The sequence below is a fragment of the Prunus avium genome, unplaced genomic scaffold (genome assembly GCF_965620075.1).
Source record: "Prunus avium unplaced genomic scaffold, drPruAviu1.hap1.1 HAP1_SCAFFOLD_22, whole genome shotgun sequence".
In the NCBI taxonomy this organism is placed as follows: Eukaryota; Viridiplantae; Streptophyta; class Magnoliopsida; order Rosales; family Rosaceae; genus Prunus; species Prunus avium.
Genome location: NW_028276881.1, coordinates 5,001 through 7,500, shown reverse-complemented (window position 1 = coordinate 7,500; position 2,500 = coordinate 5,001).

Here is a 2,500-nt window from a genome sequence, read left to right as displayed (position 1 = left end):
AAAAAGTTTTTAAAATCTTGTGGGTTTGCAACTCATAAGAGCGTCACTTTCAACGTCCCCGGTATTGGATTGAGTTTCTAAAAACAACCGTGCACACCGAGGTTAAACTTTACCGGCTCCACTCCGACTCGCCGCTCGCCCACAATTTGTTTGCAACGAAACATTTGTTTTTAATTTTGTTGGTTTGAAATTGTTTTGAAAAGGTTCTTTAAATCTAGTGGGTTTGCAACTCATAAGAGCGTCACTTTCAACGTCCCCGGCATTGGATTGAGTTTCTAAAAACAACCGTGCACACCGAGGTTAAACTTTACCGGCTCCACTCCGACTCGCCGCTCGCCCACTAGTCCGAAGGCAACAAAACATTTGTTTTTCATTTTGATGAAAATTTCTGTTTTTAAATCTTGTTGGTTTGAAATTGTTTTGAAAAGGTTCTTTAAATCTTGCGGGTTTGCAACTCATAAGAGCGTCACTTTCAACGTCCCCGGCATTGGATTGAGTTTCTAAAAACAACCGTGCACACCGAGGTTAAACTTTACCGGCTCCACTCCGACTCGCCGCTCGCCCACAAATCCGAAGGCAACAAAACATTTGTTTTTAATTTTGATGAAATTTTTTGAAAACATTGGCTTGGCAAGCCCCAATCCGCGACTATCCACCCACCGCCACCCCACACGGGTGGTTGTTGTTGCGAAATGAGGTTGTGGTCGACATGCCCGTGCATTTGAGAAGGAGTTCCTAGCACTCCATGCTCTCCCATGCCAAAAAAAAGCCTAGACAACCCCATTTCGCAACTTTCCACGCCTTTTTTTTCCTCCCTCACCCATGGCGGCGGCGTGGTGGCGGAGGCCGGATTCCGGCCACCACCGCCATGGGTGGCAGCCCCCCGACCCCGACACCAAACCCATAATACCGAGGCAACATATCGAGGCAACATGACATGGGTGTGGCGTGGGGGAAGGGGGCTGCAGCTAGGAAGGCATGGGCTGCCATGCATATGCAGGCAACACACACCCCCCTATATAGCATTTTATGCATTTAGCCCTTTGACAGGAAGAGACATCACCTATGCGCGAGGAGTCATAATGGGCTCTAAATAATTCAATACAAGGTATTTGGACGTGATTTTTTGCAGGGATACTAAGAAACATGCAATCTATGATGGGAAAAAGTTTCATAAATTTTTGAAGTCGGGAAGTATTTTTTATTATTTTTAGAAGTCGTAAAATTGAAAAAATCATTAAAACAAATCCGGGAGGAATTTTTTAGTTTTGTAAGTTGGAGAAGGTCCTAAAAATCATAGACTACTTATGGGGAGCTTATTGTGCGAGGAAATTTCAATAAAAACGGGGTTTGACAAGATTTGAAAAATTCTGTCGACATTTGAAAAAACCTGGAACCATGCTGCCGGCATGCTGCGCACATGCTGCGCGCATGCTGCGCGCAGACTGCGCGCATGCCATGGCAGGACAAGTTTCGCTAGCCTCACTGTCGACAGATGCGCAAGCTGCGCGCACGCTGCGCACAGGCTGCGCGCACGCTGCGCACAGGCTGCGCGCACGCTGCGCACAGGCTGCGCGCACGCTGCGCACAGACTGCGCGCACGCTGCGCGCATGCCATGGCAGGACAAGTTTCGCTAGCCTCACTGTCGACAGATGCGCAAGCTGCGCGCAAGCTGCGCGCAAGCTCCGCGCACGCTGCGCACAGCCTGTGCGCATGTTGTGCGCAGGCTGCGCGCATGCCATGGCAGGACAAGTTTCGCTAGCCTCACTGTCGACAGATGCGCAAGCTGCGCGCACGCTGCGCACAGGCTGCGCACAGCGCATGCCATGGCAGGACAAGTTCGCTAGCCTCACTGTCGACAGATGCGCAAGCTGCGCGCACAGGCTGCGCGCACGCCATGGCAGGACAAGTTTCGCTAGCCTCACTGTCGACAGAATCAGCACGCTGCGCGCAAGCTGCGCGCACGCTGCCGGCATGGTGCGCGCACGCTGCCGGCATGCTGTGCGCACGCTGCGCGCGCGCATGGCAGGACAAGTTTCGAAAATTTCTGTCGACAGTCTCAGCAGCGCGCACGCTGCCGACATGCTGTGCGCACGCTGCGCACAGGCTGCCGGCATGCTGCGCGCAGCCCATGGCAGGACAAGGTCCGAAAAATTCTGTCGACATTTTTACGCCGTGGTAGGCTTCCGCTTCGCGTCACTTTGTCGACATTCAAGCCTACCATTTGTATTGAATTTTTCAAACCTTGTCAAACCCCATTATTCAAATGTCGAAAAATTTTGTCGACATTTTTACGCCATGATAGGCTTCCGCTTCGCGTCACTTTGTCGGAATGCATCGCATGGCGAGGCAAGGCCACGGCATGCCAAGGCGAAGGCAACGCATGGCTTGAATGGCTTGGTCAAGGCCACATCATGGGCACGGCATGCCAAGGCAAGGCGAGGCAAGCCATCCTTAGCCTCGCCTACACTCACTTTCTCGGAATGCATTGGATGATGA